General features: G+C 42.7%; 18 non-coding genes across 18 annotated transcripts; 1 reads left to right on the top strand and 17 right to left on the bottom strand.

Annotated features, from left to right (window-relative positions):
* Window positions 1-552: 552 nt before the first annotated feature.
* trnar-acg (transfer RNA arginine (anticodon ACG)) lies at window positions 553-625 on the bottom strand. The gene has a single exon. It is a non-coding gene; the product is annotated as a tRNA-Arg (tRNA).
* Window positions 626-2,141: 1,516 nt separating this feature from the next.
* trnar-acg (transfer RNA arginine (anticodon ACG)) lies at window positions 2,142-2,214 on the bottom strand. Its single transcript has one exon. It is a non-coding gene; the product is annotated as a tRNA-Arg (tRNA).
* A 1,516-nt stretch (window positions 2,215-3,730) lies between these two features.
* trnar-acg (transfer RNA arginine (anticodon ACG)) lies at window positions 3,731-3,803 on the bottom strand. The gene has a single exon. It is a non-coding gene; the product is annotated as a tRNA-Arg (tRNA).
* A 1,516-nt stretch (window positions 3,804-5,319) lies between these two features.
* trnar-acg (transfer RNA arginine (anticodon ACG)) lies at window positions 5,320-5,392 on the bottom strand. The gene has a single exon. It is a non-coding gene; the product is annotated as a tRNA-Arg (tRNA).
* Window positions 5,393-5,534: 142 nt separating this feature from the next.
* trnaa-agc (transfer RNA alanine (anticodon AGC)) lies at window positions 5,535-5,607 on the top strand. The gene has a single exon. It is a non-coding gene; the product is annotated as a tRNA-Ala (tRNA).
* Window positions 5,608-6,908: 1,301 nt separating this feature from the next.
* On the bottom strand, window positions 6,909-6,981 carry trnar-acg (transfer RNA arginine (anticodon ACG)). The gene has a single exon. It is a non-coding gene; the product is annotated as a tRNA-Arg (tRNA).
* A 1,516-nt stretch (window positions 6,982-8,497) lies between these two features.
* On the bottom strand, window positions 8,498-8,570 carry trnar-acg (transfer RNA arginine (anticodon ACG)). The gene has a single exon. It is a non-coding gene; the product is annotated as a tRNA-Arg (tRNA).
* Window positions 8,571-10,086: 1,516 nt separating this feature from the next.
* On the bottom strand, window positions 10,087-10,159 carry trnar-acg (transfer RNA arginine (anticodon ACG)). Its single transcript has one exon. It is a non-coding gene; the product is annotated as a tRNA-Arg (tRNA).
* Window positions 10,160-11,675: 1,516 nt separating this feature from the next.
* trnar-acg (transfer RNA arginine (anticodon ACG)) lies at window positions 11,676-11,748 on the bottom strand. The gene has a single exon. It is a non-coding gene; the product is annotated as a tRNA-Arg (tRNA).
* Window positions 11,749-13,264: 1,516 nt separating this feature from the next.
* On the bottom strand, window positions 13,265-13,337 carry trnar-acg (transfer RNA arginine (anticodon ACG)). Its single transcript has one exon. It is a non-coding gene; the product is annotated as a tRNA-Arg (tRNA).
* A 1,516-nt stretch (window positions 13,338-14,853) lies between these two features.
* Window positions 14,854-14,926, bottom strand: trnar-acg (transfer RNA arginine (anticodon ACG)). The gene has a single exon. It is a non-coding gene; the product is annotated as a tRNA-Arg (tRNA).
* Window positions 14,927-16,442: 1,516 nt separating this feature from the next.
* On the bottom strand, window positions 16,443-16,515 carry trnar-acg (transfer RNA arginine (anticodon ACG)). The gene has a single exon. It is a non-coding gene; the product is annotated as a tRNA-Arg (tRNA).
* Window positions 16,516-18,031: 1,516 nt separating this feature from the next.
* Window positions 18,032-18,104, bottom strand: trnar-acg (transfer RNA arginine (anticodon ACG)). Its single transcript has one exon. It is a non-coding gene; the product is annotated as a tRNA-Arg (tRNA).
* A 1,516-nt stretch (window positions 18,105-19,620) lies between these two features.
* On the bottom strand, window positions 19,621-19,693 carry trnar-acg (transfer RNA arginine (anticodon ACG)). The gene has a single exon. It is a non-coding gene; the product is annotated as a tRNA-Arg (tRNA).
* Window positions 19,694-21,209: 1,516 nt separating this feature from the next.
* On the bottom strand, window positions 21,210-21,282 carry trnar-acg (transfer RNA arginine (anticodon ACG)). Its single transcript has one exon. It is a non-coding gene; the product is annotated as a tRNA-Arg (tRNA).
* A 1,516-nt stretch (window positions 21,283-22,798) lies between these two features.
* Window positions 22,799-22,871, bottom strand: trnar-acg (transfer RNA arginine (anticodon ACG)). Its single transcript has one exon. It is a non-coding gene; the product is annotated as a tRNA-Arg (tRNA).
* A 1,516-nt stretch (window positions 22,872-24,387) lies between these two features.
* trnar-acg (transfer RNA arginine (anticodon ACG)) lies at window positions 24,388-24,460 on the bottom strand. Its single transcript has one exon. It is a non-coding gene; the product is annotated as a tRNA-Arg (tRNA).
* A 1,516-nt stretch (window positions 24,461-25,976) lies between these two features.
* Window positions 25,977-26,049, bottom strand: trnar-acg (transfer RNA arginine (anticodon ACG)). Its single transcript has one exon. It is a non-coding gene; the product is annotated as a tRNA-Arg (tRNA).
* Window positions 26,050-26,072: the final 23 nt, after the last annotated feature.

Raw genomic sequence — 26,072 nt, 5'->3', positions numbered from 1 at the left:
GGTGGGCATTAACTGGTGCAATCTAGCTAAAGTCCCTTGCTCAAGAGTAGTAAGTGTACCAGAGATTGCACACACCGTGCTGTGCTACAGGGTACAGAGCCCAAACCACTACTCCACACTGTATTCAAAAGTGATTGTCTATTCAAATGAATGTAGTGTTGTGGAAGTGTCTTATTGTAACAGAGTCTTATTATGAAAGAATTGAGATTAAACGGATTAAGCAACATGTCAGGATATTGGGTGTCAATGACACATTAACAGTGTCGACAAGGTGTGATACAAGTGCGCATTTCTGTTGACTACGTTTCAGGTGAGAGGCAGCAGTCGGGTACAGGTTGAATTGAATGAGCAGATGGAGCCATGAACACATTGAATGTATGTTGCACCTCAGTCACACTGGTGCAATGGTTTGATAATCATCATGGAATGAGATTGGAGTGTGGTAGCGGTGACTTTGATGGTCCTCCCATGCCTGGTCAGGCACACTATGATGTAGTGCTGCTGGTCGCCAGATATGAGAAGAAAACAGTGAGAGTTGGTTGTAGATGCTGTCGAGCCAGGTAGGAGTCGAACCTACAGTGTTCTGATTCGTAGTCAGACGCGTTATCCATTGCGCCACTGGCCCCACGTTTGGACGCACTCAAGCAATCCGATGGAAACAGCTTCTTCTGTCCTGGAACAGGGTATCAGTGAACCCAAAGGGATGCAAAGTTCAGAGCGAACCTGCAGCCGGCGCTGCACAGGGCGGTGCTGCCACAGGAAGCAGCGGGGAATTAGCTCAGATGGTAGAGCGCTCGCTTAGCATGCGAGAGGTGGCGGGACCGATGCCCGCATTCTCCAGAGCTCCTTCATCTGCTACCAGACCCGTCGTCAGCCCGCAGGACAGCCCTGCTGAGATCCTCACAAGCATACGAGGGGTCATCATTTTTCACTTCTTGATCACAACCACCATACCATTCGTAAATATATCCACCCCAATGTATTCACAACAAGAACAATACAGTGTATTCTGTTTTGAACAAACAGATGTATTTAGACTTCATCTAATATTCTGTATCAGTTCATATTACTTCGCTCTATGCTATAAAATATTACATTTTTACATAGATCTAAGAAAAAACGTATGTCCGTATGTAATACCAATTTTATGTTCACATTTCCCTCTGTGCATTTACAGTTCTTCGTTGACATTTTTTCTTCTTTTCTATTTATATTTCCTCCTCTGCATTTCGTCTACTCTGTAAATAGAGATATAAAGAGAAAAACACCACCTCACCTTTTCAACTCACGTTCTCTTTCATATTTTGCCTTTGCTTGTTGTAGTGATGAGAAGGGCCAGAATGCATTGTACATTCATTTGTGCGACATGTATGGAGGATAATCCAAGGCAGAATTAAAAATAAATGCAGAGAGAAGATAATAATAAATACATGAATTATACATGTTGAACACAGAAATAAATCAATGGAGATTCATATCAACGTATTTTTTAATTCGATTTCTTAGCAGACACCATAGCCAGGGTGACTTACAGATGTTAACGAGATATTACCACATTTTGTTTTCCTTACACTTAACCCATTGGCATGGGTGGGCATTAACTGGTGCAATCTAGCTAAAGTCCCTTGCTCAAGAGTAGTAAGTGTACCAGAGATTGCACACACCGTGCTGTGCTACAGGGTACAGAGCCCAAACCACTACTCCACACTGTATTCAAAAGTGATTATCTGTTCAAATGAATGTAGTGTTGTGGAAGTGTCTTATTGTAACAGAGTCTTATTATGAAAGAATTGAGATTAAACGGATTAAGCAACATGTCAGGTTATTGGGTGTCAATGACACATTAACAGTGTCGACAAGGTGTGATACAAGTGCGCATTTCTGTTGACTACGTTTCAGGTGAGAGGCAGCAGTCGGGTACAGGTTGAATTGAATGAGCAGATGGAGCCATGAACACATTGAATGTATGTTGCACCTCAGTCACACTGGTGCATTGGTTTGATAATCATCATGGAATGAGATTGGAGTGTGGTAGCGGTGACTTTGATGGTCCTCCCATGCCTGGTCCGGCACACTATGATGTAGTGCTGCTGGTCGCCAGATATGAGAAGAAAACAGTGAGAGTTGGATGTAGATGCTTTCGAGCCAGGTAGGAGTCGAACCTACAGTCTTCTGATTCGTAGTCAGACGCGTTATCCATTGCGCCACTGGCCCCACGTTTGGACGCACTCAAGCAATCCGATGGAAACAGCTTCTTCTGTCCTGGAACAGGGTATCAGTGAACCCAAAGGGATGCAAAGTTCAGAGCGAACCTGCAGCCGGCGCTGCACAGGGCGGTGCTGCCACAGGAAGCAGCGGGGAATTAGCTCAGATGGTAGAGCGCTCGCTTAGCATGCGAGAGGTGGCGGGACCGATGCCCGCATTCTCCAGAGCTCCTTCATCTGCTACCAGACCCGTCTTCAGCCCGCAGGACAGCCCTGCTGAGATCCTCACAAGCATACGAGGGGTCGTCATTTTTCACTTCTTGATCACAACCACCATACCATTCGTAAATATATCCACCCCAATGTATTCACAACAAGAACAATACAGTGTATTCTGTTTTGAACAAACAGATGTATTTAGACTTCATCTAATATTCTGTATCAGTTCATATTACTTCGCTCTATGCTATAAAATATTACATTTTTACATAGATCTAAGAAAAATCGTATGTCCGTATGTAATACCAATTTTATGTTCACATTTCCCTCTGTGCCTTTACAGTTCTTCGTTGACATTTTTTCTTCTTTTCTATTTATATTTCCTCCTCTGCATTTCGTCTACTCTGTAAATAGAGATATAAAGAGAAAAACACCACCTCACCTTTTCAACTCACGTTCTCTTTCATATTTTGCCTTTGCTTGTTGTAGTGATGAGAAGGGCCAGAATGCATTGTACATTCATTTGTGCGACATGTATGGAGGATAATCCAAGGCAGAATTAAAAATAAATGCAGAGAGAAGATAATAATAAATACATGAATTATACATGTTGAACACAGAAATAAATCAATGGAGATTCATATCAACGTATTTTTTAATTCGATTTCTTAGCAGACACCATAGCCAGGGTGACTTACAGATGTTAACGAGATATTACCACATTTTGTTTTCCTTACACTTAACCCATTGGCATGGGTGGGCATTAACTGGTGCAATCCAGCTAAAGTCCCTTGCTCAAGAGTAGTAAGTGTACCAGAGATTGCACACACCGTGCTGTGCTACAGGGTACAGAGCCCAAACCACTACTCCACACTGTATTCAAAAGTGATTATCTGTTCAAATGAATGTAGTGTTGTGGAAGTGTCTTATTGTAACAGAGTCTTATTATGAAAGAATTGAGATTAAACGGATTAAGCAACATGTCAGGTTATTGGGTGTCAATGACACATTAACAGTGTCGACAAGGTGTGATACAAGTGCGCATTTCTGTTGACTACGTTTCAGGTGAGAGGCAGCAGTCGGGTACAGGTTGAATTGAATGAGCAGATGGAGCCATGAAGACATTGAATGTATGTTGCACCTCAGTCACACTGGTGCATTGGTTTGATAATCATCATGGAATGAGATTGGAGTGTGGTAGCGGTGACTTTGATGGTCCTCCCATGCCTGGTCCGGCACACTATGATGTAGTGCTGCTGGTCGCCAGATATGAGAAGAAAACAGTGAGAGTTGGATGTAGATGCTTTCGAGCCAGGTAGGAGTCGAACCTACAGTCTTCTGATTCGTAGTCAGACGCGTTATCCATTGCGCCACTGGCCCCACGTTTGGACGCACTCAAGCAATCCGATGGAAACAGCTTCTTCTGTCCTGGAACAGGGTATCAGTGAACCCAAAGGGATGCAAAGTTCAGAGCGAACCTGCAGCCGGCGCTGCACAGGGCGGTGCTGCCACAGGAAGCAGCGGGGAATTAGCTCAGATGGTAGAGCGCTCGCTTAGCATGCGAGAGGTGGCGGGACCGATGCCCGCATTCTCCAGAGCTCCTTCATTTGCTACCAGACCCGTCTTCAGCCCGCAGGACAGCCCTGCTGAGATCCTCACAAGCATACGAGGGGTCATCATTTTTCACTTCTTGATCACAACCACCATACCATTCGTAAATATATCCACCCCAATGTATTCACAACAAGAACCAAACAGTGTATTCTGTTTTGAACAAGCAGATGTATTTAGACTTCTTCAAATAGTCTGTTTCAGTTCATATTACTTCGCTCTATGCTATAAAATATTACATTTTTACATAGATCTAAGAAAAATCGTATGTCCGTATGTAATACCAATTTTATGTTCACATTTCCCTCTGTGCATTTACAGTTCTTCGTTGACATTTTTTCTTCTTTTCTATTTATATTTCCTCCTCTGCATTTCGTCTACTCTGTAAATAGAGATATAAAGAGAAAAACACCACCTCACCTTTTCAACTCACGTTCTCTTTCATATTTTGGCTTTGCTTGTTGTAGTGATGAGAAGGGCCAGAATGCATTGTACATTCATTTGTGCGACATGTATGGAGGATAATCCAAGGCAGAATAAAAAATAAATGCAGAGAGAAGATAATAATAAATACATGAATTATACATGTTGAACACAGAAATAAATCAATGGAGATTCATATCAACGTATTTTTTAATTCGATTTCTTAGCAGACACCATAGCCAGGGTGACTTACAGATGTTAACGAGATATTACCACATTTTGTTTTCCTTACACTTAACCCATTGGCATGGGTGGGCATTAACTGGTGCAATCTAGCTAAAGTCCCTTGCTCAAGAGTAGTAAGTGTACCAGAGATTGCACACACCGTGCTGTGCTACAGGGTACAGAGCCCAAACCACTACTCCACACTGTATTCAAAAGTGATTATCTGTTCAAATGAATGTAGTGTTGTGGAAGTGTCTTATTGTAACAGAGTCTTATTATGAAAGAATTGAGATTAAACGGATTAAGCAACATGTCAGGTTATTGGGTGTCAATGACACATTAACAGTGTCGACAAGGTGTGATACAAGTGCGCATTTCTGTTGACTACGGTTCAGGTGAGAGGCAGCAGTCGGGTACAGGTTGAATTGAATGAGCAGATGGAGCCATGAACACATTGAATGTATGTTGCACCTCAGTCACACTGGTGCAATGGTTTGATAATCATCATGGAATGAGATTGGAGTGTGGTAGCGGTGACTTTGATGGTCCTCCCATGCCTGGTCAGGCACACTATGATGTAGTGTTGCTGGTCGCCAGATATGAGAAGAAAACAGTGAGAGTTGGTTGTAGATGCTGTCGAGCCAGGTAGGAGTCGAACCTACAGTCTTCTGATTCGTAGTCAGACGTGTTATCCATTGCGCCACTGGCCCCACGTTTGGACGCACTCAAGCAATCCGATGGAAACAGCTTCTTCTGTCCTGGAACAGGGTATCAGTGAACCCAAAGGGATGCAAAGTTCAGAGCGAACCTGCAGCCGGCGCTGCACAGGGCGGTGCTGCCACAGGAAGCAGCGGGGAATTAGCTCAGATGGTAGAGCGCTCGCTTAGCATGCGAGAGGTGGCGGGACCGATCCCCGCATTCTCCAGAGCTCCTTCATCTGCTACCAGACCCGTCTTCAGCCCGCAGGACAGCCCTGCTGAGATCCTCACAAGCATACGAGGGGTCGTCATTTTTCACTTCTTGATCACAACCACCATACCATTCGTAAATATATCCACCCCAATGTATTCACAACAAGAACAATACAGTGTATTCTGTTTTGAACAAACAGATGTATTTAGACTTCATCTAATATTCTGTATCAGTTCATATTACTTCGCTCTATGCTATAAAATATTACATTTTTACATAGATCTAAGAAAAAACGTATGTCCGTATGTAATACCAATTTTATGTTCACATTTCCCTCTGTGCCTTTACAGTTCTTCGTTGACATTTTTTCTTCTTTTCTATTTATATTTCCTCCTCTGCATTTCGTCTACTCTGTAAATAGAGATATAAAGAGAAAAACACCACCTCACCTTTTCAACTCACGTTCTCTTTCATATTTTGCCTTTGCTTGTTGTAGTGATGAGAAGGGCCAGAATGCATTGTACATTCATTTGTGCGACATGTATGGAGGATAATCCAAGGCAGAATTAAAAATAAATGCAGAGAGAAGATAATAATAAATACATGAATTATACATGTTGAACACAGAAATAAATCAATGGAGATTCATATCAACGTATTTTTTAATTCGATTTCTTAGCAGACACCATAGCCAGGGTGACTTACAGATGTTAACGAGATATTACCACATTTTGTTTTCCTTACACTTAACCCATTGGCATGGGTGGGCATTAACTGGTGCAATCCAGCTAAAGTCCCTTGCTCAAGAGTAGTAAGTGTACCAGAGATTGCACACACCGTGCTGTGCTACAGGGTACAGAGCCCAAACCACTACTCCACACTGTATTCAAAAGTGATTATCTGTTCAAATGAATGTAGTGTTGTGGAAGTGTCTTATTGTAACAGAGTCTTATTATGAAAGAATTGAGATTAAACGGATTAAGCAACATGTCAGGTTATTGGGTGTCAATGACACATTAACAGTGTCGACAAGGTGTGATACAAGTGCGCATTTCTGTTGACTACGTTTCAGGTGAGAGGCAGCAGTCGGGTACAGGTTGAATTGAATGAGCAGATGGAGCCATGAAGACATTGAATGTATGTTGCACCTCAGTCACACTGGTGCATTGGTTTGATAATCATCATGGAATGAGATTGGAGTGTGGTAGCGGTGACTTTGATGGTCCTCCCATGCCTGGTCCGGCACACTATGATGTAGTGCTGCTGGTCGCCAGATATGAGAAGAAAACAGTGAGAGTTGGATGTAGATGCTTTCGAGCCAGGTAGGAGTCGAACCTACAGTCTTCTGATTCGTAGTCAGACGCGTTATCCATTGCGCCACTGGCCCCACGTTTGGACGCACTCAAGCAATCCGATGGAAACAGCTTCTTCTGTCCTGGAACAGGGTATCAGTGAACCCAAAGGGATGCAAAGTTCAGAGCGAACCTGCAGCCGGCGCTGCACAGGGCGGTGCTGCCACAGGAAGCAGCGGGGAATTAGCTCAGATGGTAGAGCGCTCGCTTAGCATGCGAGAGGTGGCGGGACCGATGCCCGCATTCTCCAGAGCTCCTTCATCTGCTACCAGACCCGTCGTCAGCCCGCAGGACAGCCCTGCTGAGATCCTCACAAGCATACGAGGGGTCATCATTTTTCACTTCTTGATCACAACCACCATACCATTCGTAAATATATCCACCCCAATGTATTCACAACAAGAACCAAACAGTGTATTCTGTTTTGAACAAGCAGATGTATTTAGACTTCTTCAAATAGTCTGTTTCAGTTCATATTACTTCGCTCTATGCTATGAAATATTACATTTTTACATAGATCTAAGAAAAATCGTATGTCCGTATGTAATACCAATTTTATGTTCACATTTCCCTCTGTGCATTTACAGTTCTTCGTTGACATTTTTTCTTCTTTTCTATTTATATTTCCTCCTCTGCATTTCGTCTACTCTGTAAATAGAGATATAAAGAGAAAAACACCACCTCACCTTTTCAACTCACGTTCTCTTTCATATTTTGGCTTTGCTTGTTGTAGTGATGAGAAGGGCCAGAATGCATTGTACATTCATTTGTGCGACATGTATGGAGGATAATCCAAGGCAGAATAAAAAATAAATGCAGAGAGAAGATAATAATAAATACATGAATTATACATGTTGAACACAGAAATAAATCAATGGAGATTCATATCAACGTATTTTTTAATTCGATTTCTTAGCAGACACCATAGCCAGGGTGACTTACAGATGTTAACGAGATATTACCACATTTTGTTTTCCTTACACTTAACCCATTGGCATGGGTGGGCATTAACTGGTGCAATCTAGCTAAAGTCCCTTGCTCAAGAGTAGTAAGTGTACCAGAGATTGCACACACCGTGCTGTGCTACAGGGTACAGAGCCCAAACCACTACTCCACACTGTATTCAAAAGTGATTATCTGTTCAAATGAATGTAGTGTTGTGGAAGTGTCTTATTGTAACAGAGTCTTATTATGAAAGAATTGAGATTAAACGGATTAAGCAACATGTCAGGTTATTGGGTGTCAATGACACATTAACAGTGTCGACAAGGTGTGATACAAGTGCGCATTTCTGTTGACTACGGTTCAGGTGAGAGGCAGCAGTCGGGTACAGGTTGAATTGAATGAGCAGATGGAGCCATGAAGACATTGAATGTATGTTGCACCTCAGTCACACTGGTGCAATGGTTTGATAATCATCATGGAATGAGATTGGAGTGTGGTAGCGGTGACTTTGATGGTCCTCCCATGCCTGGTCCGGCACACTATGATGTAGTGCTGCTGGTCGCCAGATATGAGAAGAAAACAGTGAGAGTTGGTTGTAGATGCTGTCGAGCCAGGTAGGAGTCGAACCTACAGTCTTCTGATTCGTAGTCAGACGCGTTATCCATTGCGCCACTGGCCCCACGTTTGGACGCACTCAAGCAATCCGATGGAAACAGCTTCTTCTGTCCTGGAACAGGGTATCAGTGAACCCAAAGGGATGCAAAGTTCAGAGCGAACCTGCAGCCGGCGCTGCACAGGGCGGTGCTGCCACAGGAAGCAGCGGGGAATTAGCTCAGATGGTAGAGCGCTCGCTTAGCATGCGAGAGGTGGCGGGACCGATGCCCGCATTCTCCAGAGCTCCTTCATCTGCTACCAGACCCGTCTTCAGCCCGCAGGACAGCCCTGCTGAGATCCTCACAAGCATACGAGGGGTCGTCATTTTTCACTTCTTGATCACAACCACCATACCATTCGTAAATATATCCACCCCAATGTATTCACAACAAGAACAATACAGTGTATTCTGTTTTGAACAAACAGATGTATTTAGACTTCATCTAATATTCTGTATCAGTTCATATTACTTCGCTCTATGCTATAAAATATTACATTTTTACATAGATCTAAGAAAAAACGTATGTCCGTATGTAATACCAATTTTATGTTCACATTTCCCTCTGTGCCTTTACAGTTCTTCGTTGACATTTTTTCTTCTTTTCTATTTATATTTCCTCCTCTGCATTTCGTCTACTCTGTAAATAGAGATATAAAGAGAAAAACACCACCTCACCTTTTCAACTCACGTTCTCTTTCATATTTTGCCTTTGCTTGTTGTAGTGATGAGAAGGGCCAGAATGCATTGTACATTCATTTGTGCGACATGTATGGAGGATAATCCAAGGCAGAATTAAAAATAAATGCAGAGAGAAGATAATAATAAATACATGAATTATACATGTTGAACACAGAAATAAATCAATGGAGATTCATATCAACGTATTTTTTAATTCGATTTCTTAGCAGACACCATAGCCAGGGTGACTTACAGATGTTAACGAGATATTACCACATTTTGTTTTCCTTACACTTAACCCATTGGCATGGGTGGGCATTAACTGGTGCAATCTAGCTAAAGTCCCTTGCTCAAGAGTAGTAAGTGTACCAGAGATTGCACACACCGTGCTGTGCTACAGGGTACAGAGCCCAAACCACTACTCCACACTGTATTCAAAAGTGATTGTCTATTCAAATGAATGTAGTGTTGTGGAAGTGTCTTATTGTAACAGAGTCTTATTATGAAAGAATTGAGATTAAACGGATTAAGCAACATGTCAGGATATTGGGTGTCAATGACACATTAACAGTGTCGACAAGGTGTGATACAAGTGCGCATTTCTGTTGACTACGTTTCAGGTGAGAGGCAGCAGTCGGGTACAGGTTGAATTGAATGAGCAGATGGAGCCATGAAGACATTGAATGTATGTTGCACCTCAGTCACACTGGTGCAATGGTTTGATAATCATCATGGAATGAGATTGGAGTGTGGTAGCGGTGACTTTGATGGTCCTCCCATGCCTGGTCAGGCACACTATGATGTAGTGTTGCTGGTCGCCAGATATGAGAAGAAAACAGTGAGAGTTGGTTGTAGATGCTGTCGAGCCAGGTAGGAGTCGAACCTACAGTGTTCTGATTCGTAGTCAGACGCGTTATCCATTGCGCCACTGGCCCCACGTTTGGACGCACTCAAGCAATCCGATGGAAACAGCTTCTTCTGTCCTGGAACAGGGTATCAGTGAACCCAAAGGGATGCAAAGTTCAGAGCGAACCTGCAGCCGGCGCTGCACAGGGCGGTGCTGCCACAGGAAGCAGCGGGGAATTAGCTCAGATGGTAGAGCGCTCGCTTAGCATGCGAGAGGTGGCGGGACCGATGCCCGCATTCTCCAGAGCTCCTTCATCTGCTACCAGACCCGTCGTCAGCCCGCAGGACAGCCCTGCTGAGATCCTCACAAGCATACGAGGGGTCATCATTTTTCACTTCTTGATCACAACCACCATACCATTCGTAAATATATCCACCCCAATGTATTCACAACAAGAACAATACAGTGTATTCTGTTTTGAACAAACAGATGTATTTAGACTTCATCTAATATTCTGTATCAGTTCATATTACTTCGCTCTATGCTATAAAATATTACATTTTTACATAGATCTAAGAAAAAACGTATGTCCGTATGTAATACCAATTTTATGTTCACATTTCCCTCTGTGCATTTACAGTTCTTCGTTGACATTTTTTCTTCTTTTCTATTTATATTTCCTCCTCTGCATTTCGTCTACTCTGTAAATAGAGATATAAAGAGAAAAACACCACCTCACCTTTTCAACTCACGTTCTCTTTCATATTTTGCCTTTGCTTGTTGTAGTGATGAGAAGGGCCAGAATGCATTGTACATTCATTTGTGCGACATGTATGGAGGATAATCCAAGGCAGAATTAAAAATAAATGCAGAGAGAAGATAATAATAAATACATGAATTATACATGTTGAACACAGAAATAAATCAATGGAGATTCATATCAACGTATTTTTTAATTCGATTTCTTAGCAGACACCATAGCCAGGGTGACTTACAGATGTTAACGAGATATTACCACATTTTGTTTTCCTTACACTTAACCCATTGGCATGGGTGGGCATTAACTGGTGCAATCTAGCTAAAGTCCCTTGCTCAAGAGTAGTAAGTGTACCAGAGATTGCACACACCGTGCTGTGCTACAGGGTACAGAGCCCAAACCACTACTCCACACTGTATTCAAAAGTGATTATCTGTTCAAATGAATGTAGTGTTGTGGAAGTGTCTTATTGTAACAGAGTCTTATTATGAAAGAATTGAGATTAAACGGATTAAGCAACATGTCAGGTTATTGGGTGTCAATGACACATTAACAGTGTCGACAAGGTGTGATACAAGTGCGCATTTCTGTTGACTACGGTTCAGGTGAGAGGCAGCAGTCGGGTACAGGTTGAATTGAATGAGCAGATGGAGCCATGAACACATTGAATGTATGTTGCACCTCAGTCACACTGGTGCAATGGTTTGATAATCATCATGGAATGAGATTGGAGTGTGGTAGCGGTGACTTTGATGGTCCTCCCATGCCTGGTCCGGCACACTATGATGTAGTGCTGCTGGTCGCCAGATATGAGAAGAAAACAGTGAGAGTTGGTTGTAGATGCTGTCGAGCCAGGTAGGAGTCGAACCTACAGTCTTCTGATTCGTAGTCAGACGCGTTATCCATTGCGCCACTGGCCCCACGTTTGGACGCACTCAAGCAATCCGATGGAAACAGCTTCTTCTGTCCTGGAACAGGGTATCAGTGAACCCAAAGGGATGCAAAGTTCAGAGCGAACCTGCAGCCGGCGCTGCACAGGGCGGTGCTGCCACAGGAAGCAGCGGGGAATTAGCTCAGATGGTAGAGCGCTCGCTTAGCATGCGAGAGGTGGCGGGACCGATGCCCGCATTCTCCAGAGCTCCTTCATCTGCTACCAGACCCGTCTTCAGCCCGCAGGACAGCCCTGCTGAGATCCTCACAAGCATACGAGGGGTCGTCATTTTTCACTTCTTGATCACAACCACCATACCATTCGTAAATATATCCACCCCAATGTATTCACAACAAGAACAATACAGTGTATTCTGTTTTGAACAAACAGATGTATTTAGACTTCATCTAATATTCTGTATCAGTTCATATTACTTCGCTCTATGCTATAAAATATTACATTTTTACATAGATCTAAGAAAAAACGTATGTCCGTATGTAATACCAATTTTATGTTCACATTTCCCTCTGTGCATTTACAGTTCTTCGTTGACATTTTTTCTTCTTTTCTATTTATATTTCCTCCTCTGCATTTCGTCTACTCTGTAAATAGAGATATAAAGAGAAAAACACCACCTCACCTTTTCAACTCACGTTCTCTTTCATATTTTGCCTTTGCTTGTTGTAGTGATGAGAAGGGCCAGAATGCATTGTACATTCATTTGTGCGACATGTATGGAGGATAATCCAAGGCAGAATTAAAAATAAATGCAGAGAGAAGATAATAATAAATACATGAATTATACATGTTGAACACAGAAATAAATCAATGGAGATTCATATCAACGTATTTTTTAATTCGATTTCTTAGCAGACACCATAGCCAGGGTGACTTACAGATGTTAACGAGATATTACCACATTTTGTTTTCCTTACACTTAACCCATTGGCATGGGTGGGCATTAACTGGTGCAATCTAGCTAAAGTCCCTTGCTCAAGAGTAGTAAGTGTACCAGAGATTGCACACACCGTGCTGTGCTACAGGGTACAGAGCCCAAACCACTACTCCACACTGTATTCAAAAGTGATTATCTGTTCAAATGAATGTAGTGTTGTGGAAGTGTCTTATTGTAACAGAGTCTTATTATGAAAGAATTGAGATTAAACGGATTAAGCAACATGTCAGGTTATTGGGTGTCAATGACACATTAACAGTGTCGACAAGGTGTGATACAAGTGCGCATTTCTGTTGACTACGTTTCAGGTGAGAGGCAGCAGTCGGGTACAGGTTGAATTGAATGAGCAGATGGAGCCATGAACACATTGAATGTATGTTGCACCTCAGTCACACTGGTGCAATGGTTTGATAATCATCATGGAATGAGATTGGAGTGTGGTAGCGGTGACTTTGATGGTCCTCCCATGCCTGGTCAGGCACACTATGATGTAGTGCTGCTGGTCGCCAGATATGAGAAGAAAACAGTGAGAGTTGGTTGTAGATGCTGTCGAGCCAGGTAGGAGTCGAACCTACAGTCTTCTGATTCGTAGTCAGACGCGTTATCCATTGCGCCACTGGCCCCACGTTTGGACGCACTCAAGCAATCCGATGGAAACAGCTTCTTCTGTCCTGGAACAGGGTATCAGTGAACCCAAAGGGATGCAAAGTTCAGAGCGAACCTGCAGCCGGCGCTGCACAGGGCGGTGCTGCCACAGGAAGCAGCGGGGAATTAGCTCAGATGGTAGAGCGCTCGCTTAGCATGCGAGAGGTGGCGGGACCGATGCCCGCATTCTCCAGAGCTCCTTCATCTGCTACCAGACCCGTCTTCAGCCCGCAGGACAGCCCTGCTGAGATCCTCACAAGCATACGAGGGGTCGTCATTTTTCACTTCTTGATCACAACCACCATACCATTCGTAAATATATCCACCCCAATGTATTCACAACAAGAACAATACAGTGTATTCTGTTTTGAACAAACAGATGTATTTAGACTTCATCTAATATTCTGTATCAGTTCATATTACTTCGCTCTATGCTATAAAATATTACATTTTTACATAGATCTAAGAAAAAACGTATGTCCGTATGTAATACCAATTTTATGTTCACATTTCATTCTGTGCCTTTACATTTCTTCGTTGACATTTTTTCTTCTTTTCTATTTATATTTCCTCCTCTGCATTTCGTCTACTCTGTAAATAGAGATATAAAGAGAAAAACACCACCTCACCTTTTCAACTCACGTTCTCTTTCATATTTTGCCTTTGCTTGTTGTAGTGATGAGAAGGGCCAGAATGCATTGTACATTCATTTGTGCGACATGTATGGAGGATAATCCAAGGCAGAATTAAAAATAAATGCAGAGAGAAGATAATAATAAATACATGAATTATACATGTTGAACACAGAAATAAATCAATGGAGATTCATATCAACGTATTTTTTAATTCGATTTCTTAGCAGACACCATAGCCAGGGTGACTTACAGATGTTAACGAGATATTACCACATTTTGTTTTCCTTACACTTAACCCATTGGCATGGGTGGGCATTAACTGGTGCAATCTAGCTAAAGTCCCTTGCTCAAGAGTAGTAAGTGTACCAGAGATTGCACACACCGTGCTGTGCTACAGGGTACAGAGCCCAAACCACTACTCCACACTGTATTCAAAAGTGATTGTCTATTCAAATGAATGTAGTGTTGTGGAAGTGTCTTATTGTAACAGAGTCTTATTATGAAAGAATTGAGATTAAACGGATTAAGCAACATGTCAGGATATTGGGTGTCAATGACACATTAACAGTGTCGACAAGGTGTGATACAAGTGCGCATTTCTGTTGACTACGTTTCAGGTGAGAGGCAGCAGTCGGGTACAGGTTGAATTGAATGAGCAGATGGAGCCATGAACACATTGAATGTATGTTGCACCTCAGTCACACTGGTGCAATGGTTTGATAATCATCATGGAATGAGATTGGAGTGTGGTAGCGGTGACTTTGATGGTCCTCCCATGCCTGGTCAGGCACACTATGATGTAGTGCTGCTGGTCGCCAGATATGAGAAGAAAACAGTGAGAGTTGGTTGTAGATGCTGTCGAGCCAGGTAGGAGTCGAACCTACAGTCTTCTGATTCGTAGTCAGACGCGTTATCCATTGCGCCACTGGCCCCACGTTTGGACGCACTCAAGCAATCCGATGGAAACAGCTTCTTCTGTCCTGGAACAGGGTATCAGTGAACCCAAAGGGATGCAAAGTTCAGAGCGAACCTGCAGCCGGCGCTGCACAGGGCGGTGCTGCCACAGGAAGCAGCGGGGAATTAGCTCAGATGGTAGAGCGCTCGCTTAGCATGCGAGAGGTGGCGGGACCGATGCCCGCATTCTCCAGAGCTCCTTCATCTGCTACCAGACCCGTCTTCAGCCCGCAGGACAGCCCTGCTGAGATCCTCACAAGCATACGAGGGGTCGTCATTTTTCACTTCTTGATCACAACCACCATACCATTCGTAAATATATCCACCCCAATGTATTCACAACAAGAACAATACAGTGTATTCTGTTTTGAACAAACAGATGTATTTAGACTTCATCTAATATTCTGTATCAGTTCATATTACTTCGCTCTATGCTATAAAATATTACATTTTTACATAGATCTAAGAAAAAACGTATGTCCGTATGTAATACCAATTTTATGTTCACATTTCCCTCTGTGCCTTTACATTTCTTCGTTGACATTTTTTCTTCTTTTCTATTTATATTTCCTCCTCTGCATTTCGTCTACTCTGTAAATAGAGATATAAAGAGAAAAACACCACCTCACCTTTTCAACTCACGTTCTCTTTCATATTTTGCCTTTGCTTGTTGTAGTGATGAGAAGGGCCAGAATGCATTGTACATTCATTTGTGCGACATGTATGGAGGATAATCCAAGGCAGAATTAAAAATAAATGCAGAGAGAAGATAATAATAAATACATGAATTATACATGTTGAACACAGAAATAAATCAATGGAGATTCATATCAACGTACTTTTTAATTCGATTTCTTAGCAGACACCATAGCCAGGGTGACTTACAGATGTTAACGAGATATTACCACATTTTGTTTTCCTTACACTTAACCCATTGGCATGGGTGGGCATTAACTGGTGCAATCTAGCTAAAGTCCCTTGCTCAAGAGTAGTAAGTGTACCAGAGATTGCACACACCGTGCTGTGCTACAGGGTACAGAGCCCAAACCACTACTCCACACTGTATTCAAAAGTGATTGTCTATTCAAATGAATGTAGTGTTGTGGAAGTGTCTTATTGTAACAGAGTCTTATTATGAAAGAATTGAGATTAAACGGATTAAGCAACATGTCAGGATATTGGGTGTCAATGACACATTAACAGTGTCGACAAGGTGTGATACAAGTGCGCATTTCTGTTGACTACGTTTCAGGTGAGAGGCAGCAGTCGGGTACAGGTTGAATTGAATGAGCAGATGGAGCCATGAACACATTGAATGTATGTTGCACCTCAGTCACACTGGTGCAATGGTTTGATAATCATCATGGAATGAGATTGGAGTGTGGTAGCGGTGACTTTGATGGTCCTCCCATGCCTGGTCCGGCACACTATGATGTAGTGCTGCTGGTCGCCAGATATGAGAAGAAAACAGTGAGAGTTGGTTGTAGATGCTGTCGAGCCAGGTAGGAGTCGAACCTACAGTCTTCTGATTCGTAGTCAGACGCGTTATCCATTGCGCCACTGGCCCCACGTTTGGACGCACTCAAGCAATCCGATGGAAACAGCTTCTTCTGTCCTGGAACAGGGTATCAGTGAACCCAAAGGGATGCAAAGTTCAGAGCGAACCTGCAGCCGGCGCTGCACAGGGCGGTGCTGCCACAGGAAGCAGCGGGGAATTAGCTCAGATGGTAGAGCGCTCGCTTAGCATGCGAGAGGTGGCGGGACCGATGCCCGCATTCTCCAGAGCTCCTTCATCTGCTACCAGACCCGTCGTCAGCCCGCAGGACAGCCCTGCTGAGATCCTCACAAGCATACGAGGGGTCATCATTTTTCACTTCTTGATCACAACCACCATACCATTCGTAAATATATCCACCCCAATGTATTCACAACAAGAACAATACAGTGTATTCTGTTTTGAACAAACAGATGTATTTAGACTTCATCTAATATTCTGTATCAGTTCATATTACTTCGCTCTATGCTATAAAATATTACATTTTTACATAGATCTAAGAAAAAACGTATGTCCGTATGTAATACCAATTTTATGTTCACATTTCCCTCTGTGCATTTACAGTTCTTCGTTGACATTTTTTCTTCTTTTCTATTTATATTTCCTCCTCTGCATTTCGTCTACTCTGTAAATAGAGATATAAAGAGAAAAACACCACCTCACCTTTTCAACTCACGTTCTCTTTCATATTTTGCCTTTGCTTGTTGTAGTGATGAGAAGGGCCAGAATGCATTGTACATTCATTTGTGCGACATGTATGGAGGATAATCCAAGGCAGAATTAAAAATAAATGCAGAGAGAAGATAATAATAAATACATGAATTATACATGTTGAACACAGAAATAAATCAATGGAGATTCATATCAACGTATTTTTTAATTCGATTTCTTAGCAGACACCATAGCCAGGGTGACTTACAGATGTTAACGAGATATTACCACATTTTGTTTTCCTTACACTTAACCCATTGGCATGGGTGGGCATTAACTGGTGCAATCTAGCTAAAGTCCCTTGCTCAAGAGTAGTAAGTGTACCAGAGATTGCACACACCGTGCTGTGCTACAGGGTACAGAGCCCAAACCACTACTCCACACTGTATTCAAAAGTGATTATCTGTTCAAATGAATGTAGTGTTGTGGAAGTGTCTTATTGTAACAGAGTCTTATTATGAAAGAATTGAGATTAAACGGATTAAGCAACATGTCAGGTTATTGGGTGTCAATGACACATTAACAGTGTCGACAAGGTGTGATACAAGTGCGCATTTCTGTTGACTACGGTTCAGGTGAGAGGCAGCAGTCGGGTACAGGTTGAATTGAATGAGCAGATGGAGCCATGAACACATTGAATGTATGTTGCACCTCAGTCACACTGGTGCAATGGTTTGATAATCATCATGGAATGAGATTGGAGTGTGGTAGCGGTGACTTTGATGGTCCTCCCATGCCTGGTCCGGCACACTATGATGTAGTGCTGCTGGTCGCCAGATATGAGAAGAAAACAGTGAGAGTTGGTTGTAGATGCTGTCGAGCCAGGTAGGAGTCGAACCTACAGTCTTCTGATTCGTAGTCAGACGCGTTATCCATTGCGCCACTGGCCCAACGTTTGGACGCACTCAATCAATCCGATGGAAACAGCTTCTTCTGTCCTGGAACAGGGTATCAGTGAACCCAAAGGGATGCAAAGTTCAGAGCGAACCTGCAGCCGGCGCTGCACAGGGCGGTGCTGCCACAGGAAGCAGCGGGGAATTAGCTCAGATGGTAGAGCGCGCGCTGAGCATGCGAGAGGTGTCGGGACCGATGCCCGCATTCTCCAGAGCTCCTTCATCTGCTACCAGACCCGTCTTCAGCCCGCAGGACAGCCCTGCTGAGATCCTCACAAGCATACGAGGGGTCGTCATTTTTCACTTCTTGATCACAACCACCATACCATTCGTAAATATATCCACCCCAATGTATTCACAACAAGAACAATACAGTGTATTCTGTTTTGAACAAACAGATGTATTTAGACTTCATCTAATATTCTGTATCAGTTCATATTACTTCGCTCTATGCTATAAAATATTACATTTTTACATAGATCTAAGAAAAAACGTATGTCCGTATGTAATACCAATTTTATGTTCACATTTCCCTCTGTGCCTTTACAGTTCTTCGTTGACATTTTTTCTTCTTTTCTATTTATATTTCCTCCTCTGCATTTCGTCTACTCTGTAAATAGAGATATAAAGAGAAAAACACCACCTCACCTTTTCAACTCACGTTCTCTTTCATATTTTGCCTTTGCTTGTTGTAGTGATGAGAAGGGCCAGAATGCATTGTACATTCATTTGTGCGACATGTATGGAGGATAATCCAAGGCAGAATTAAAAATAAATGCAGAGAGAAGATAATAATAAATACATGAATTATACATGTTGAACACAGAAATAAATCAATGGAGATTCATATCAACGTATTTTTTAATTCGATTTCTTAGCAGACACCATAGCCAGGGTGACTTACAGATGTTAACGAGATATTACCACATTTTGTTTTCCTTACACTTAACCCATTGGCATGGGTGGGCATTAACTGGTGCAATCTAGCTAAAGTCCCTTGCTCAAGAGTAGTAAGTGTACCAGAGATTGCACACACCGTGCTGTGCTACAGGGTACAGAGCCCAAACCACTACTCCACACTGTATTCAAAAGTGATTGTCTATTCAAATGAATGTAGTGTTGTGGAAGTGTCTTATTGTAACAGAGTCTTATTATGAAAGAATTGAGATTAAACGGATTAAGCAACATGTCAGGATATTGGGTGTCAATGACACATTAACAGTGTCGACAAGGTGTGATACAAGTGCGCATTTCTGTTGACTACGTTTCAGGTGAGAGGCAGCAGTCGGGTACAGGTTGAATTGAATGAGCAGATGGAGCCATGAACACATTGAATGTATGTTGCACCTCAGTCACACTGGTGCAATGGTTTGATAATCATCATGGAATGAGATTGGAGTGTGGTAGCGGTGACTTTGATGGTCCTCCCATGCCTGGTCAGGCACACTATGATGTAGTGTTGCTGGTCGCCAGATATGAGAAGAAAACAGTGAGAGTTGGTTGTAGATGCTGTCGAGCCAGGTAGGAGTCGAACCTACAGTCTTCTGATTCGTAGTCAGACGCGTTATCCATTGCGCCACTGGCCCCACGTTTGGACGCACTCAAGCAATCCGATGGAAACAGCTTCTTCTGTCCTGGAACAGGGTATCAGTGAACCCAAAGGGATGCAAAGTTCAGAGCGAACCTGCAGCCGGCGCTGCACAGGGCGGTGCTGCCACAGGAAGCAGCGGGGAATTAGCTCAGATGGTAGAGCGCTCGCTTAGCATGCGAGAGGTGGCGGGACCGATGCCCGCATTCTCCAGAGCTCCTTCATCTGCTACCAGACCCGTCTTCAGCCCGCAGGACAGCCCTGCTGAGATCCTCACAAGCATACGAGGGGTCGTCATTTTTCACTTCTTGATCACAACCACCATACCATTCGTAAATATATCCACCCCAATGTATTCACAACAAGAACAATACAGTGTATTCTGTTTTGAACAAACAGATGTATTTAGACTTCATCTAATATTCTGTATCAGTTCATATTACTTCGCTCTATGCTATAAAATATTACATTTTTACATAGATCTAAGAAAAAACGTATGTCCGTATGTAATACCAATTTTATGTTCACATTTCCCTCTGTGCCTTTACAGTTCTTCGTTGACATTTTTTCTTCTTTTCTATTTATATTTCCTCCTCTGCATTTCGTCTACTCTGTAAATAGAGATATAAAGAGAAAAACACCACCTCACCTTTTCAACTCACGTTCTCTTTCATATTTTGCCTTTGCTTGTTGTAGTGATGAGAAGGGCCAGAATGCATTGTACATTCATTTGTGCGACATGTATGGAGGATAATCCAAGGCAGAATTAAAAATAAATGCAGAGAGAAGATAATAATAAATACATGAATTATACATGTTGAACACAGAAATAAATCAATGGAGATTCATATCAACGTATTTTTTAATTCGATTTCTTAGCAGACACCATAGCCAGGGTGACTTACAGATGTTAACGAGATATTACCACATTTTGTTTTCCTTACACTTAACCCATTGGCATGGGTGGGCATTAACTGGTGCAATCTAGCTAAAGTCCCTTGCTCAAGAGTAGTAAGTGTACCAGAGATTGCACACACCGTGCTGTGCTACAGGGTACAGAGCCCAAACCACTACTCCACACTGTATTCAAAAGTGATTATCTGTTCAAATGAATGTAGTGTTGTGGAAGTGTCTTATTGTAACAGAGTCTTATTATGAAAGAATTGAGATTAAACGGATTAAGCAACATGTCAGGTTATTGGGTGTCAATGACACATTAACAGTGTCGACAAGGTGTGATACAAGTGCGCATTTCTGTTGACTACGGTTCAGGTGAGAGGCAGCAGTCGGGTACAGGTTGAATTGAATGAGCAGATGGAGCCATGAACACATTGAATGTATGTTGCACCTCAGTCACACTGGTGCAATGGTTTGATAATCATCATGGAATGAGATTGGAGTGTGGTAGCGGTGACTTTGATGGTCCTCCCATGCCTGGTCCGGCACACTATGATGTAGTGCTGCTGGTCGCCAGATATGAGAAGAAAACAGTGAGAGTTGGTTGTAGATGCTGTCGAGCCAGGTAGGAGTCGAACCTACAGTCTTCTGATTCGTAGTCAGACGCGTTATCCATTGCGCCACTGGCCCCACGTTTGGACGCACTCAAGCAATCCGATGGAAACAGCTTCTTCTGTCCTGGAACAGGGTATCAGTGAACCCAAAGGGATGCAAAGTTCAGAGCGAACCTGCAGCCGGCGCTGCACAGGGCGGTGCTGCCACAGGAAGCAGCGGGGAATTAGCTCAGATGGTAGAGCGCTCGCTTAGCATGCGAGAGGTGGCGGGACCGATGCCCGCATTCTCCAGAGCTCCTTCATCTGCTACCAGACCCGTCTTCAGCCCGCAGGACAGCCCTGCTGAGATCCTCACAAGCATACGAGGGGTCGTCATTTTTCACTTCTTGATCACAACCACCATACCATTCGTAAATATATCCACCCCAATGTATTCACAACAAGAACAATACAGTGTATTCTGTTTTGAACAAACAGATGTATTTAGACTTCATCTAATATTCTGTATCAGTTCATATTACTTCGCTCTATGCTATAAAATATTACATTTTTACATAGATCTAAGAAAAATCGTATGTCCGTATGTAATACCAATTTTATGTTCACATTTCCCTCTGTGCATTTACAGTTCTTCGTTGACATTTTTTCTTCTTTTCTATTTATATTTCCTCCTCTGCATTTCGTCTACTCTGTAAATAGAGATATAAAGAGAAAAACACCACCTCACCTTTTCAACTCACGTTCTCTTTCATATTTTGCCTTTGCTTGTTGTAGTGATGAGAAGGGCCAGAATGCATTGTACATTCATTTGTGCGACATGTATGGAGGATAATCCAAGGCAGAATTAAAAATAAATGCAGAGAGAAGATAATAATAAATACATGAATTATACATGTTGAACACAGAAATAAATCAATGGAGATTCATATCAACGTATTTTTTAATTCGATTTCTTAGCAGACACCATAGCCAGGGTGACTTACAGATGTTAACGAGATATTACCACATTTTGTTTTCCTTACACTTAACCCATTGGTATGGGTGGGCATTAACTGGTGCAATCTAGCTAAAGTCCCTTGCTCAAGAGTAGTAAGTGTACCAGAGATTGCACACACCGTGCTGTGCTACAGGGTACAGAGCCCAAACCACTACTCCACACTGTATTCAAAAGTGATTGTCTATTCAAATGAATGTAGTGTTGTGGAAGTGTCTTATTGTAACAGAGTCTTATTATGAAAGAATTGAGATTAAACGGATTAAGCAACATGTCAGGATATTGGGTGTCAATGACACATTAACAGTGTCGACAAGGTGTGATACAAGTGCGCATTTCTGTTGACTACGTTTCAGGTGAGAGGCAGCAGTCGGGTACAGGTTGAATTGAATGAGCAGATGGAGCCATGAACACATTGAATGTATGTTGCACCTCAGTCACACTGGTGCAATGGTTTGATAATCATCATGGAATGAGATTGGAGTGTGGTAGCGGTGACTTTGATGGTCCTCCCATGCCTGGTCCGGCACACTATGATGTAGTGCTGCTGGTCGCCAGATATGAGAAGAAAACAGTGAGAGTTGGTTGTAGATGCTGTCGAGCCAGGTAGGAGTCGAACCTACAGTCTTCTGATTCGTAGTCAGACGCGTTATCCATTGCGCCACTGGCCCCACGTTTGGACGCACTCAAGCAATCCGATGGAAACAGCTTCTTCTGTCCTGGAACAGGGTATCAGTGAACCCAAAGGGATGCAAAGTTCAGAGCGAACCTGCAGCCGGCGCTGCACAGGGCGGTGCTGCCACAGGAAGCAGCGGGGAATTAGCTCAGATGGTAGAGCGCTCGCTTAGCATGCGAGAGGTGGCGGGACCGATGCCCGCATTCTCCAGAGCTCCTTCATCTGCTACCAGACCCGTCTTCAGCCCGCAGGACAGCCCTGCTGAGATCCTCACAAGCATACGAGGGGTCGTCATTTTTCACTTCTTGATCACAACCACCATACCATTCGTAAATATATCCACCCCAATGTATTCACAACAAGAACAATACAGTGTATTCTGTTTTGAACAAACAGATGTATTTAGACTTCATCTAATATTCTGTATCAGTTCATATTACTTCGCTCTATGCTATAAAATATTACATTTTTACATAGATCTAAGAAAAAACGTATGTCCGTATGTAATACCAATTTTATGTTCACATTTCCCTCTGTGCCTTTACAGTTCTTCGTTGACATTTTTTCTTCTTTTCTATTTATATTTCCTCCTCTGCATTTCGTCTACTCTGTAAATAGAGATATAAAGAGAAAAACACCACCTCACCTTTTCAACTCACGTTCTCTTTCATATTTTGCCTTTGCTTGTTGTAGTGATGAGAAGGGCCAGAATGCATTGTACATTCATTTGTGCGACATGTATGGAGGATAATCCAAGGCAGAATTAAAAATAAATGCAGAGAGAAGATAATAATAAATACATGAATTATACATGTTGAACACAGAAATAAATCAATGGAGATTCATATCAACGTATTTTTTAATTCGATTTCTTAGCAGACACCATAGCCAGGGTGACTTACAGATGTTAACGAGATATTACCACATTTTGTTTTCCTTACACTTAACCCATTGGCATGGGTGGGCATTAACTGGTGCAATCTAGCTAAAGTCCCTTGCTCAAGAGTAGTAAGTGTACCAGAGATTGCACACACCGTGCTGTGCTACAGGGTACAGAGCCCAAACCACTACTCCACACTGTATTCAAAAGTGATTGTCTATTCAAATGAATGTAGTGTTGTGGAAGTGTCTTATTGTAACAGAGTCTTATTATGAAAGAATTGAGATTAAACGGATTAAGCAACATGTCAGGATATTGGGTGTCAATGACACATTAACAGTGTCGACAAGGTGTGATACAAGTGCGCATTTCTGTTGACTACGTTTCAGGTGAGAGGCAGCAGTCGGGTACAGGTTGAATTGAATGAGCAGATGGAGCCATGAACACATTGAATGTATGTTGCACCTCAGTCACACTGGTGCAATGGTTTGATAATCATCATGGAATGAGATTGGAGTGTGGTAGCGGTGACTTTGATGGTCCTCCCATGCCTGGTCCGGCACACTATGATGTAGTGTTGCTGGTCGCCAGATATGAGAAGAAAACAGTGAGAGTTGGTTGTAGATGCTGTCGAGCCAGGTAGGAGTCGAACCTACAGTCTTCTGATTCGTAGTCAGACGCGTTATCCATTGCGCCACTGGCCCCACGTTTGGACGCACTCAAGCAATCCGATGGAAACAGCTTCTTCTGTCCTGGAACAGGGTATCAGTGCACCCAAAGGGATGCAAAGTTCAGAGCGAACCTGCAGCCGGCGCTGCACAGGGCGGTGCTGCCACAGGAAGCAGCGGGGAATTAGCTCAGATGGTAGAGCGCTCGCTTAGCATGCGAGAGGTGGCGGGACCGATGCCCGCATTCTCCAGAGCTCCTTCATCTGCTACCAGACCCGTCTTCAGCCCGCAGGACAGCCCTGCTGAGATCCTCACAAGCATACGAGGGGTCGTCATTTTTCACTTCTTGATCACAACCACCATACCATTCGTAAATATATCCACCCCAATGTATTCACAACAAGAACAATACAGTGTATTCTGTTTTGAACAAACAGATGTATTTAGACTTCATCTAATATTCTGTATCAGTTCATATTACTTCGCTCTATGCTATAAAATATTACATTTTTACATAGATCTAAGAAAAAACGTATGTCCGTATGTAATACCAATTTTATGTTCACATTTCCCTCTGTGCATTTACAGTTCTTCGTTGACATTTTTTCTTCTTTTCTATTTATATTTCCTCCTCTGCATTTCGTCTACTCTGTAAATAGAGATATAAAGAGAAAAACACCACCTCACCTTTTCAACTCACGTTCTCTTTCATATTTTGCCTTTGCTTGTTGTAGTGATGAGAAGGGCCAGAATGCATTGTACATTCATTTGTGCGACATGTATGGAGGATAATCCAAGGCAGAATTAAAAATAAATGCAGAGAGAAGATAATAATAAATACATGAATTATACATGTTGAACACAGAAATAAATCAATGGAGATTCATATCAACGTATTTTTTAATTCGATTTCTTAGCAGACACCATAGCCAGGGTGACTTACAGATGTTAACGAGATATTACCACATTTTGTTTTCCTTACACTTAACCCATTGGCATGGGTGGGCATTAACTGGTGCAATCTAGCTAAAGTCCCTTGCTCAAGAGTAGTAAGTGTACCAGAGATTGCACACACCGTGCTGTGCTACAGGGTACAGAGCCCAAACCACTACTCCACACTGTATTCAAAAGTGATTATCTGTTCAAATGAATGTAGTGTTGTGGAAGTGTCTTATTGTAACAGAGTCTTATTATGAAAGAATTGAGATTAAACGGATTAAGCAACATGTCAGGTTATTGGGTGTCAATGACACATTAACAGTGTCGACAAGGTGTGATACAAGTGCGCATTTCTGTTGACTACGTTTCAGGTGAGAGGCAGCAGTCGGGTACAGGTTGAATTGAATGAGCAGATGGAGCCATGAACACATTGAATGTATGTTGCACCTCAGTCACACTGGTGCAATGGTTTGATAATCATCATGGAATGAGATTGGAGTGTGGTAGCGGTGACTTTGATGGTCCTCCCATGCCTGGTCCGGCACACTATGATGTAGTGCTGCTGGTCGCCAGATATGAGAAGAAAACAGTGAGAGTTGGTTGTAGATGCTGTCGAGCCAGGTAGGAGTCGAACCTACAGTCTTCTGATTCGTAGTCAGACGCGTTATCCATTGCGCCACTGGCCCCACGTTTGGACGCACTCAAGCAA

Source organism: Amia ocellicauda, chromosome 14 (assembly GCF_036373705.1).
Source record: "Amia ocellicauda isolate fAmiCal2 chromosome 14, fAmiCal2.hap1, whole genome shotgun sequence".
Lineage (NCBI taxonomy): Eukaryota > Metazoa > Chordata > Actinopteri > Amiiformes > Amiidae > Amia > Amia ocellicauda.
The sequence above is the reverse complement of the archived record's forward strand: the minus strand, read 5'-3'. Positions and strand labels throughout refer to the sequence as shown.